Genomic DNA, 13,797 nt, shown 5'->3' with positions numbered 1-13,797 from the left:
ATTTAAAATTAAAATTCAATTTTAGGGATGCCTGGGTGGCTCAGTCAGTTGAGCATCTGCCTTTGGCTCAGATCATGATCCCAGAGGCCTGGGATAGAGTCCCGCATGGGGCTCCCTGCTCATCGGGAACTCTGCTTCTCCCTACGCCCCTCCCCCTGCTCACTGTCTCTCACTGTCTCTCTCTCTCTCTCAAAGAAATAACATCTTAAAAAACAAAGCAAATTCAATTTTAGCAAGGGAACAAGTACAATTAATTAAATTTACCTATCTGCCATATCTAGCAATATATTGTATCTACCCATAAGTTGTAATTTTCACACTGAAAGACCTGCATGAAATCTACTCATGTATCTTTCTATGGACAAATGCACATCTGTGTTTACAGATGCATAGACGTGTGTTTTTTGAGAGTGAGAGATAACATGTCTTCCTTACCTAAAAACAAAAACAAAAACAAAAACAAACAAACAAAAATACACAACCTTTTTCCAAGTGCCAGAAAACAACTGTTGAGCTGAAATGAAAAAGAATTTCCCTCAGAACAAATAGTTGGGCAAAATTTGGAGCAAATATTTCCTGTGATCTTTCATCAAAGGTTTTGGATAAAACAAATAGTTATGCAAAATTTGAAGCAAATATTTCCTGTGATCTTTTATCAGAGCTTCATGAGTCAGTTTTTCTTTTGCCAAGGCATCTGTTTATCGTGTGAGAAAGATAAAGTCTAGCCACTGGATTAAAACCACCGCAAAACTTCATTTCCCTGTTCTCTTCTTCTTTGTGTTGTTTTCTTTCAGGGCTTCCCTCATACAGTGGTAGCATCACAGATAAGTCTCTGTAGCTTTGTAAGCACAGTTTTATTCTATGACATCATCTATGCCTGTATCTCTTTAAGATGCATCAGAATCCTTTGAGAGGCCTGACTGATGGGGCTCACCCCAGAATTTCTGATATTTAAGGTTGGGGGCGTCAAGAATGCAATTCTAACAAGTTTTCTCTCTCTCTCCCTCTATTTCTTGTTTTTAAGATTATTTATTTATTTATATGAGAGAGAGAGAGCAGAGTGAGCCAGAGCACAAAAATGGGGAGGGGCAGAGGAAGGGGAAAAGCAGACTCCCCACTGGGCATGGAGCTGGGCTTGGGGCTCCATCTCAGGTCTCTGGGATCATGACCTGCGCCAAAGGCAGAGGCTTAACTGACTGAGTCACCCAGGTGCACCTCCCCCCCATTAAATTTTCTTAATGATGCAGACTGCCACCAGTCAAAAGACCACATTTTATTTTTCAATGGAAAAAATTGTATGATTTTTCTTGGAAACAGTTCAGTTCACTTGATTGATAAATTTAGCATAAAGTCAACATCTTCTGATCATTCCTTATTTTCTCTAATGCTGAGTTAGGGATTTAGTACAGCTGAGGTTTTAAATGAGTGCACAGGCAGCTCTGGGACACCAGACTCATATCCTGTCCAGGAAATGGAGGCCAATCGTTCAAATGCAAACATTCATCCTGCTTTGGAGAGAGATATTGACGAGTAAGGATGTGACTAAACTCTCAATATATATATATATGTTTTTAAATATTACAAAGGCGATTCTTTATTTTGTGGTTTGCAATGACAATCTTTGTATATACATCACTCTGTGGACTGGCTAAATTTCTATAAACCCACTGAGCCACCCAGGCACCGCAGACCAAAGACTATCTTTAAATGATTTGGCTACTGTGGAAAAAGGGGACATAAGGGAAGGGACTTAGATCCTCTTTTCTTAGACAGAGACAAAGTGAAAGAAATAAACATCTGGGAAAATTGACCATTATAGGAAACCAAATTGCATAACTCAGATGCAGACTCTCCTGCTATTTCCCCCTTTTTAATTTATTCTATTATTTGATTTGGATGATAGCTTTACTTGCCAAGCAAAACAAACAAATAATTTTAAAAATTGAAATGACAAGAAAGCTTAGCTGAATTCATTTTAAAACTACAGTTCAAAGCAATTGGGACTATGTAGCAAAGCTGTTTATCTTTTAACCTTAGTTTATAAAGAATGGGCTCACACCTATGTTGGGGGAGGGGGACAGAGGGGAGAACCTTAAGAGACTCCTAATGATAGAGAACAGACTAAGGGTTGATGGAGGGAGTTGGGTTGGGGATGGGCTAAGTGGGTGATGGGGATTAAGGAGGGCACGGGTGATGAGCACTGGGTGTTGTATGTAAGTGATGGACCCCTGAATTCTACTCCAGAATCTAATATTGCACTGTATGTTAACTAACTAGAATTTAAATAAAAATGTTTAAAAATGGGCTCATAAAGTATACATTTATATATACCTGCTATTAACCAGCAGTCTTTTTCTTTTAGGCTGCTTACTGGCCCTTTCTCCTTGGGCATGACCATGGCTTTTGTGTGATAGTGTAACTTCCGTTTCACTTAAGTGCAAAGGAAAGATCTCTTATGTTACTCAGTCTTCTAGATGGAAATATTTTTGTAAAAAAGATGAAACCTTTTGAATCTGATAAATTTCTCTAGACCTTGAGTGACATAAGAGGATGGCCCATGTCTATTTTCATTTGACATTCAATTAGCAGACCCTAAAGCAACCTATAATATTCTGTATTATAGGTTATAATATAGAATATACTTAATATAATATAGAATATACTTAATACATATTTACTGAATGAAGGGACTAGATATTTTTTGGTAAGATATTAGTCATATATAAATTTTGTTTTTGTTTTTTAAACAAGATGGATGTTTGGACATCCATGTGACCAAAATGGTGTGTTTTTTCTGATAAAGAACTTCCTGGCAAATGAGTGGTGTCCGTGATTCAGATCTACCCATCCTTCCTTCCTCCTTCCTTCCTTCTCCCCTCCCCCCCCTCCTTCTTTCTATTCTATAGTCTTACTTTTCTGGTAGATTCCTTGAGCTGAACCAAATCTTAGGGCTGGGTGACTATGTCATGCTGTTGAGACACTGCCACTCATTAGCCTCCATCTTTACTTTGCCAGGTCCATTCAGCAGCTAGCGATGGCCACCTCCCATCGTAGTTCTCAGAGGAGCATCAGTAGCATTGTGGCTCCGACAACTCTTTTTTGTGAAGGACTATCTTTACTCTAAGTGTCAATAATGTTTCCTCATCCTTCTGTTACTTATGTTACAATTCCCTGACAAATAAATAAATAAATAAATAAATAAAACCCGAAAACTTTATCCTCACACGTTTCCAAATACCTATTTCTCCTTGAGAACCACTCTTCCAACATAAATCCCGGATATGGATGGAAGGTTGGAAGCTTTATCTCTCTCTCTCTCTGTCATACTTGCCTTAAGCAATCTGATTGTTAGCATGCTTTTCATATTTGTTTTCATGAAAAAAATATGTTCATGAATTTCAGCAACAGTACAGGTTCCTCAAGTTGTCTTTGAAGATCTCTCTCGAATCACTGCCTGTGTGTTTTTGTATACATATTTGACAACTGTTAGAGTCTATATGGATGCTCCTTAGAGAAAACTTACCATTTCATTATTTTAAAGAGGAAAGAAAGTGGCAAATTCAGAATGATAATCTACTGATCTAATCTTGGCCTCAAGAAAGCAGGATGAATGTTATTTTTATCCATATTCTTGTTAGAAGCTTCATATGTTCTTTCAACTAAATTTGTAATTTTTTTCTTTAAATTCAATTAATTAATGTACTGGTTTCAGAGGCAGAGGTCAGTTCAGAGGTCAGAGGTAGAGAGCCATCAGTCGTTACATGCTCGTTCCATCACTTTCCATCACGTGTCTCCCTAATGTCCATCAGCCACTTACCCCATCCCCTCATCCGTCTCCTCTCCAGCAACCCTCAGTTTGTTTCCTATAAGCCACAGAGTTAAAGGAGTTTTCTTGGGAGAAAGAAAGAATTCTACTTTTTTTTTTTCCTTAAGTTGGTTCTAGAATGCTAGATGCCTTACCATGAAAACAAATAAAAAATAGATGGTATTAGGATATTTCCAATCAATGACTTTAAGATAGAAATACCTATCCCTTCATGCAGACCCTTCCAACAAATTCTTATTATGTGTCATTATATCAAGTACAGAGCAAGTCACCAGGAGGCCAAGATCAAGGTGCATAGAATATTCACAACCCCCAATGATCTTATGCATTAATATGGAAGAATAAAATCTTTATAATCATCTGACAGTGGCACACCTGGGTGGCTCAGTCAGTGAAACATCTGCCTTCAGCCCAGGTCATGATCCCAGGGTCCTGGGATCAAGTCCTACATCAGGTTCCTTGCTCAGTGGGGACTCTGCCTGTCCCTCTGCCTGCTGCTCCCCCTGCTTGTGCTCTCTCTCTCTGACAAATACATAAATAAAGTCTTAAAAAAAAAAATCACCTGACAGTGATCTCACTACTATTATTGTATGTATGTATGTATGTGTGTACACACACAAACACACACACACACACACAGCACAGACATAGTCCAAAAGTGAGTGATTAATTATTTGAGCGAGTAGGTGGTCAAGGCTGGAACACAGAACAGATAATACCTTTATCAAAGTTTTGAAGAGTGAGCAGGAATTAGGATGAGAAGACTACCCAAGGGATGGAAAACTCTACTAAAGGGCAGGAGGGCATGGACAGCATGGGGACTAGAGTGGATCAGTGTCACAGAAGCAGCAACTTGGGACAGAAGGCCCAGCAGACGAGGTCAGACAAGCATGCAGCTGGGGGCATTCTATTCATCAATCTCTTCTTTTCTTTTTCTGATTGCATAAACTTACCTGGCTTTCACAACCTACCCAAAATACACTGAGGAAATAACCTATATAAATTACGTAAAAAAATTATCCTTTGCTTTGGCAGTAGTGACCTGGTCTATATTACTAGTATAAAATATACACTGTTCATTAAATATTTTATTTATTTCCCTTTCAACCTGAACTAGAGATGAGGCTCAGTTTTGTTTTTATTTTAGGCCTCTAAGCATTGATCTGTCTTCTATGGCCTTATGCAGATGATAAACATGGTGCAAGTTATTGGATTTCAAACTACAGTTTCTTTGGGTAGATTTATTAAAACTGAAAAAGAGGGGTACCTGGATGGCTCAGTGGGTTAAGCCTCTGCCTTCGGCTCAGGTCGTGGTCTCAGGGTCCTGGGATCCAGCTCCGCATGGGGATCTCTGCTCAGCAGGGAGCCTGCTTCCTCCTCTCTCTCTGTCTGCCTCTCTGTCTACTTGTGATCTCTCTCTCTCTCTCTCTGTCAAATAAATAAATAAAATCATTAAAAAAAAAAAAAACTTTGAAAAAAAAACCCCTCTAATAAATGTCTACAAATGGACTAGCCCAACTGACCATATCTGGACTATATAAAACCCAAGAGGTACAGAGGGCTGGAAGGGAGATGAACACTAACATCTGTTGAGTGGAATGATGAGTGAAAAACATTCCAATCTGGCTACTCTGGTACATCAGGGGAAGTCTTGTTTGTTTTCCGGGCAGTGATTATAGAGGCTAATGAAGCATCAACTGTAAGAAACACTGATATATGCTTTTCCATAAATGTTTTTTTTTTTTTTTTTTTTTTTTTTTTGGTGGCTCAGTCTTTTATTTATTTTTTTAAATTTATTTTTTATTTATTTTCAGCATAACAGTATTCATTATTTTTGTACTACACCCAGTGCTCCATGCAATCCGTGCCCTCTCTAATACCCACCACCTGGTACCCCGACCTCCCACTTCCCCGCCACTTCAAACCCCTCAGATTGTTTTTCAGAGTCCATAGTCTCTCATGGTTCACCTCCCCTTCCAATTTCCCTCAACTCCCTTCTCCTCTCTAACTCCCCATGTCCTCCATGCTATTTGTTATGCTCCACAAATAAGTGAAACCATATGATAATTGACTCTCTCTCCTAGACTTATTTCACTCAGCATAATCTCTTCCAGTCCTGTCCATGTTGTTACAAAAGTTGAGTATTCATCCTTTCTGATGGAGGCATAATACTCCATAGTGTATATGGACCACATCTTCCTTATCCATTTGTCCATTGAAGGGCATCTTGGTTCTCTCCACAGTTTGGCGACCGTGGCCATTGCTGCTATAAACACTGGGGTACAGATGGCCCTTCTTTTCATGACATCTGTATCTTTGGGGTAAATACCCAGGAGTGCAATTGCAGGGTCATAGGGAAGTTCTATTTTTAATTTCTTTCTTTTTTTTTTTTAAATTAAATTAATTTATTTATTTTCAGAAAAACAGTATTCATTATTTTTTCACCACACCCAGTGCTCCATGCAATCCGTGCCCTCTATAATACCCACCACCTGGTACTCCAACATCCCACCCCCCGCCACTTCAAACCCCTCAGATTGTTTTTCAGAGTCCACAGTCTCTCATGATTCACCTCCCCCTCCAATTTCCCCCAACTCCCTTCTCCTCTCTAACACCCCTTGTCCTCCATGATATTTGTTAAAAATGTTTTTAAAAAGCTGTTTAGGTTAATCACAGATGGTGCTGTCCTAAGACTGCTGCTATTTTCTGTTATTTTCTTTTGTTCTTAGATGCCATCCTCTTTCCGAGAATCTCATCTACTTCTATGGCTCATGGTGTTAACTTTGTACTGACCAAGCCAGTGTCTCCAGCTCAGATCTCAAGTTGCACAATCAGACTTTTTAAATAATATCACTAGTTATAATGACGTCTTTTCCACACTGACCTTTTTCTTTTTCTAGAATTCGTGATGTTGGTGTATCATCCATTCATATTAGCTGATTGTTATTATAATTATTTATTAGTACCTTCTATCTGTTGTGTATTTGGGCATACAGGATGCGGTCAGACAAACATAAGGCCATATATGGGTAAGACAGAGGCAACGCATCAGCAGCCAAACCTGAAGTCCGAGCTTTATTCTAGATTATTCTCACCCATAGCTGACTGCAAAACAGCTCCTGACTTCCCAGAAGCCTAACCTATCTCTTTCACTTCCTCTTCTCATTCCTTGTTGGATTTATTCCCTCCATATTTATCACCAAGTAACATGAAATACTCTTTCCTTATTTATCTTGTCTGTTATCTGTCCCCTTTCACCCCAGTTAGATCCAGGATTCTGGAATTTTTCTCTCTTTGGTTCAATAAGCAGAAAGTTCCTGGCACTTAGCAGGTGTTCATCATATACACAAATGCATCATAAGAAATTACATAAATAGGGGTGCCTGGGTGGCTCAGTGGGTTAAGCCTCTACCTTCAGCTCAGGTCATGATCTCAGGGTCCTGGGATTGAGCCCCACATCAGGCTCTCTGCTCAGCGGGGAGCCTGCTTCCCCCTCTCTCTCTGCCTGCCTCTCTGCCTACTTGTGATCTCTCTCTCTCTGTCAAATAAAATCTTAAAAAAAAAAGAAATTACATAAATAAATGAAAAACAATTATGACTATTTTTCATATTGGAGTTTATGCCTCAAGAAAAGTACATATTTCTCTCATGTGAAATTTTCAAAAGTCCTTTTGTTATACATCATGAAATAAAATGTTTTTCTCAAAAAAATGTTTTTCTCTGAATTGTGCATAACTAAATTGAAACAAAAAATTTCACCCCAAGTATTCTCACTTTACCTCAAAGTCATTTATTAGACTTACCAGATTACTTCAGTTCTTTACAATGATTATTATTATTGTAATTTTTAGTCATGTTAGAGAACACACACATGCGAAGTTTTGTCAGCACCCAGTGAACAATTCAAACAATTCAAATGTGTCTGTAAATGTCATTTCCAAAGAGAAAAAGTAACCTCACATTTAGTTACAATTCCTACGAAGTGTCAATGCACGGGAAAAGGATTGTGAAATCTTTTGAGTTGTATAATCTATTAAAAGCAAGTTCTCATGAGAAGTGAAACACATTTCTGCAATATCAGCCTTTTATGAAGTGGGTGAAAAGTTTACAGAAGCTACAACAGGAAAACCATAATGAAAGTGTTGCAGTGTTAACCTGTTTGGAAACATACCCTTCAGTGTTTCCTGTTTTTATTATAAAAATATTGTAACAATATGAAAGATAAGTTGGGTCAGATGGGGGAAGATATTTGCAAATCATATTATCCAATAAGGGATTAATATTTAAAGTATATAAAGAACTCACACAACTCAACACCAAAAAACCCCCCAAAACACACAACAAAACAAAACAACAACAACAAAAACCCCGCCCGCACAAACAAAAACCAGCTGGATTTAAAAAAGCAGGGGGCAGGGGAGCTGAATAAACATTTTCCCAAAGAAGACATTCAGATCAGCAACACACACATGAAAACAATCTCAACATCACTCATTATTAGGAAAATGCAAATTAAAACCACAGTGAGATATCGCTTCATACTTTAGGATGACTAGTTATTAAAAAGGTAAGAAAAGAAAGAACAAGTGTTGGCAAGGATGTGGAGCAAAAGGAACGCTTGGTGGGAGTGTCAACTGTTTCAAGCCCTGTGGAAAGCAGTATGGAGGTTCCTCAAAAAATTAATAAAAGAAATTTGATATATGCCAGCATTTCCACTTCTGGGTATTTATCTGAAGAAAATAAAAACACCAATTTGGAAAAATATATGCACCACTTTGCTCACTGTAATGTTATGTACAATAGCAGAGATATGAAAGCAACCTAAGTGTCTATCAATAGGTAAATGGATAAAGATGTACTTCATAAGATCTCTATCTATTACTCAGCCATAAAAAATGAAATATTACCATCGGTGGCAGTACTTGATGGACCAAAAGGATATTATGCTAAGTGAAATACGGCAGACAGAGAAAGACAAATATCGTCAGTTCACAAAACAAATAAACAAGCAGAACAAAAGACGAACAGACTCATCAATACAGAGAACAAGCCAGTGGTTGCCAGAGGCAAAGAAAATTGGGGAGTGGGCAAACTGGGCGAAGGGGATTCAGAGGTATAAACTTCCAGTGTCGAATAAGTAAGTCACTAGAGATGTGACGTTCAGCACAGCGAACACAGTCAATACCGAAATAATTTGTATGGTGACAGATGGTAACTAGACTTATCCATCTGATGATTTTGTAATGTATATAAATGTGGAATCATCATTTTTTACACCTGGAACCAATGTAATGTTGTATGTCAGCTGTACCTATACTTCAATAAAAAAAAAAATTCTGTCGTCCCATCACTTTATACAAGAAAAAAATACCCTCATTTTTCAGATGAAATTTGAATCTTGTACATACATATCCACATGACACGGTTGATACCATGGGGGTACCATTCCAGCTGGTCTTATGTATTTCCCTTAAAAGCTTATCAATATTTGCATACTTCAAATTATTTTTTTTCAACTTTAAACTGATGGGCCAAATAGTAATGCATCAAATGTATCTATCCTGTTTATGTAGTCATGGCCATTTTAAGCCGAATTTACCATTACTCAGTAATAATATTTATTTTAGAATCATTTAGATTTTGATAGGAACTAAATGATATCTCAAAGTGGCTTTTATCTTATTTAATATTAGTGTGGAAGAGATAGTTCATGCAATTGTTATTTCTTATTATATATTTATTTGTCTTCTTAAGTTTTTGTTTATTCACATCAGTTGCTTGCAAAGCCCCAGTGGAACTTCCTTAATATAGATACGAATAAAGTCTTTACATATAATATATATTTAAGGTACAGTCTTTCTTCGAAGACTGTTCCAAGTCAGATTTACCAACAAACCCTTAATTTCACCTTTTAAGATTTGGGGTAAGTAAGAACTCTGTTACTTTCTTATTATTTAAAAACAAAAACTCTGATTGTGTACAAACAGTCAAAAATATATATGAATGGGAATAGAATTAATGTATTTGTAAAACCAACAGCTTTATACCTAAGGAATATATCCATAAAAGGGACTAAGGTGAGAATGGAAATAATCCTGATGCCACTGATGCTCATTCTTGGTAGTGAATTCATCCTTGAACTGGAAGTCTAGGTCTGAATCCTCGCTGTGCCATTTCCTAGCTCTGTGACCTTTATCAAATACTTTAATTGATTTGATTGCAACTTCCTTTATATATGTAAAATAAGATTATAATATCGGTTTAAGAATTATTATGAAACCTTAAAATAATTTTCATACATTGACTGGTACACAGGTACCATCAGTAAATAATGATTTTTAAGTACCTTTTTTTTTTAAATATATGGACTTTTCTTTTTTTTACCCTCACAGACTCTCTATGAGCTATATAGCAATATTTTCTCCATTTTACAAGCTTAGGAAACCAAGACCCAGAATGTTTAAGTAACTAGTTAATGTTCTACAAGTAGGAAGTACGGAGGACGGATTTAAATATAGGTACTGTACTTGCAGAATATTAGCTCCTAAATACTGCATAATACACAATCTCAGTTCTGTGACTTTTCTATCACTATTTTTACATGGTCAATGAGAATGCTAACCCCCATTTTATGCTGTGTAAATCTCATCCATTCTTCAAAATGAACTTAGATTTAAATATCTTCATGAAGACTTTCTCAAATCCTTTTCCCCAAGTAATGCTGGCCTCTCCTACATTCCCACAGTGGTTATCTATAGCACCCTTACAAATACTTAAGGTGTTCAGATTATATTATGCTTATTTGCCTTAGTTTATGAACTTCCTGAAGACAGACTATGTTCTACTTTTTTGATCCTTTCTCTATGTCTAGTTCAGCAAAGTACCTATAGTAAATATCTAACCAGTATTTGTTATATAAGTAAATACAGGTAATAATAGGTATTGTATGATAAGTAAGAAAATGAGACTAATTAAAAGAGCCTCAATCATATCTTGAATAAGGTCAATAACTTTTTTAAAATATGGACGATTATATGTCAAAAATTTCTTGCTAGTTTAACCTATGAAGTACTTAGCATGCTTCATATATATTTATGCACAGACATACATTTTTCACTCACAGAAAACCTAGCAGAAATCTCTATTTTTAAAAAATCATTGAAACAACCAGACCAGATTATTGGTGATAGATAAAAAATGCTACCAAAAGTTATTGATTATATATATAAACATATATAGATCTTACTGTCACACAAACACAAAACACACAGAGACACAGAGTAGACCCATATAACCAATGGAAGCAATTTTGGAAAAACATTAAAATAAACTTCTTTTACCGTTTGTCCTAAAGACAGCAGCACTGATTTATCCACTTCCCTCTCTTTACAATTGAGTCCTAAAATCTTTATCACATAGTATTTCAGCATCTGGTTCATGAAGAAAGGAAATGACACATTTGTGCCCTGAAAATTTTTCTTAACAATGCATTTTAATAGTACTCTCATCAGTGCCCAAGTTTGCAAAATCTAAATTTGTAAGATAACTCATTCCTCTTCCCATTTAGGATATTACAAAAGAGGAGAAGTAAAATGAAAAAGAAACAAAGGCTTATTGTAACAGGGTCAATGATGTGCAGCAGATTAATTTTTCCCTTTTTATAAAATCTATATGCCTTCTATAACGTTCTCATTTTCTATTATTGTTTAATCTTTTTATCTTCTATTAATTCTAATTACCTTCTCTTTCATATTCTACACTGAGAGAAGACTCAGTGTATATCCCTCATATCTAGCTTCAAACACAAAACACATGAGGAAGGAGATGGATCCCTACTAAAATAATCCAATAATGTTCACTTCCCCAGCTCTATCTATACTGATGTTAACATTACTTAGAGATCTCTTTTGAGCACCTAACAATTCATTGATTTCCCCAGGAGTATAGTGAAGGAAAGAGGCCCCAGGCATGGGGTTCGAGGAAAGAAAGTTCTTTCACTTTCTACCAGCTTGTCAGAATTTACACTTTGCATCTCATTTGATCACATTCAAATTCCAGTAGGACACACACACAAAACATACAACTTATATTAATGAGCTCATTTTTAGATCTAATTGTTGTTTCCTAGAAACTTCTTGGTGCTTCTAACAGGGAAGGATCATACTTCCTACAAAGAGACCACCAGAACAGTCTTGCCATGATGCCCACAGACACCACAGAACATGATCTCAGAAGACAATAGGTCTGGTAGAAAGACTGCAGATGCAGGAACAATGCACCCAGTGTTTGGGAGACAGAAATTAACAGTATCATACAGCCACTCTTAAAGGGTAGCAGTAATAGTACCAGAGGCATTTAAGCAAGCAGAAGAGCCATTTAGGCAGGCAGCTCTGGACAAGAAGTTAGGATCATAGTCATGGGTGCAGACTGAATCAGCATGAGGGCCATTAGGCTACTCCTTAAACACATTAGTTTAAATTTATCACCAAATTCTTAGTGAAAAGGAACTGGAGATGCACATCAGAACTCTATTTCCTTTGTAATCATTTGTAAATACATCATATTATAGAATATGGTCCTTTTGGCATCCTAAAATATTGTCAGTTTAAGAACCCCTTCATATATTGTTAAATTTATGTGCCCCTGTCAACACTATGTGATTAAAAAAGTCAGACTCTGGGAAAAAGAAGCAAAGACATCAACTTTCCAAAATTCTCTCCTAATGAGATTCATTTCTGTCCAAGTGGACTGTATTTCTAGGATGTCTCTGTAATATTGTATGTAAATATTTTTACTTCCATAATGTGAACCACTTCTTTCTCTATTTGATTACTTCCACAATCCTCAACCACACAGTCTCTGTGTATTTGTATACACACACATATACACACACACACACACACACACATTACAGATGACCCTTGAACAAAATGGGTTTGAACAATACGAGTCTCGTCACACGTGGATTTTTCTCAGTAAATATAGTATAGTACCATAAGTGTATTTTTCTTCCTTATGACTTTAATAATATTTTCTCAGTTCTAGTGTATTTTATTATAAGAATATAGTGTATAATATAAAAAACATGTGTTAATCCACTGTTTACATTATTGTTAAGGCTTCCAGTCAATAGTAAACTATTAGTAGTTAAATGTTAGGGGAGTCAAAACCTAATGTATATCTTAAGGTGTGTTGGGGGGGGTTGGAAAGTCAATACCCCTAACCCTCATGTGTTGTTCAAGAGTCAACTACATATATGTGTATGTTACTATTATACTACACAACAATGATATTAGCTGTTACGTCTTACTATATGGAAGATGCCTTACATAACTTCCATAACTGGGTGGAAAACGTTCAGGTCAAGCGGATGATTAACTGAAAGAACAAGGAATGTCAAGAAGTTGCGGCTTTACATTCGTCATTCCGCTGGACTTCACAGCAACTTTGTTAGAGGTCATTTTCCCAATTAAGAAACTGAGCCTTAGAGGCATTAAGTATATTGGTCAAGATCACAGAAGTATGAGTCATCAGAGCTGGTTCTCAAATCCAATAAAGTCTGATTTCTAAACAAGGTGCAAGACATTTTTTTTTTCTCAGCCTGTAATCACGGGATGTATTCTCAGGGGTCTTGGAAAGCGAACCACAAACTTGGGGACTTATCAGACCATCTACATAGTGACTTTACTATCAGTTACTGCCCTGGGATTCCAGTGATTTCCTTTAGGTTCCTTGTGAACATATGTGTCTAGACATATGTAACATTATAGGCTATGTAACATTATGTTACAAAGGCTATGTAACATTATGCCAATGTGCAAATAAAGTTTTACAGTAAAAAATTGACTTCAGGGGCACCTGGGTGGCTCAGTGGGTTAAAGCCTCTGCCTTTGGCTCATGTCATGATCTCAGGGTCCTGGGATCAAGCCCTGCATCGGGCTCTCTGCTCAGCAGGGAGCCTGCTTCCTCCT

At 36.9% G+C, this 13,797-nt stretch overlaps 1 protein-coding gene across 5 annotated transcripts in view; it reads right to left on the bottom strand.

The window, feature by feature from the left end:
* Positions 1 to 13,797, bottom strand: part of MSR1 (macrophage scavenger receptor 1) — a 109,710-nt gene that overhangs the window by 69,627 nt on the left and 26,286 nt on the right. The window contains exons 1-2 of one of the 5 annotated variants that reach the window (XM_059155910.1): positions 11,167 to 11,309; positions 5,094 to 5,250 (exon numbers count right to left, since the gene is read on the bottom strand). The exons of 2 other annotated variants lie outside the window; for them this stretch is intronic. The gene's annotated coding sequence lies outside the window, so the exon portion shown is untranslated. Of the gene's footprint in view, positions 1 to 5,093; positions 5,251 to 11,166; positions 11,323 to 13,797 lie in introns of those variants that run through there. 2 more of the 5 variants (XM_059155911.1, XM_059155912.1) reach the window with 2 other exon arrangements.

The sequence above is a fragment of the Mustela lutreola genome, chromosome 18, assembly GCF_030435805.1.
Source record: "Mustela lutreola isolate mMusLut2 chromosome 18, mMusLut2.pri, whole genome shotgun sequence".
NCBI lineage: Eukaryota > Metazoa > Chordata > Mammalia > Carnivora > Mustelidae > Mustela > Mustela lutreola.
This window is presented reverse-complemented; position numbering and strand designations above follow the sequence as displayed.